The 208-nt window shown below is 32.2% G+C and overlaps 1 pseudogene; it reads left to right on the forward strand.

Annotated features, from left to right (window-relative positions):
• The window catches only part of LOC119581781, an 8,439-nt pseudogene that overhangs the window by 5,914 nt on the left and 2,317 nt on the right, over positions 1-208 (forward strand).

Below are 208 nucleotides of genomic sequence, written 5' to 3' on the forward strand. Positions count from 1 at the left end.
CAGTCTGATTCTTAATTGATTTATTTTATTTCAGATTTCTGGAATTGAAGGTAAAAAAAATATTCGCGAACTCCACATATCATATCATAATGGTGATCACTACAATAGTGTGCGCAGAACTGGAGATGTAACAACCAGTCCTGCAAGCATCAAGTTAGCTGTAAGTAATGATATTTTTTTTGCAGTTTACCTTATCATTGTATTTTTG

This window comes from Penaeus monodon, chromosome 15 (genome assembly GCF_015228065.2).
Source record: "Penaeus monodon isolate SGIC_2016 chromosome 15, NSTDA_Pmon_1, whole genome shotgun sequence".
NCBI classification, from domain to species: Eukaryota; Metazoa; Arthropoda; class Malacostraca; order Decapoda; family Penaeidae; genus Penaeus; species Penaeus monodon.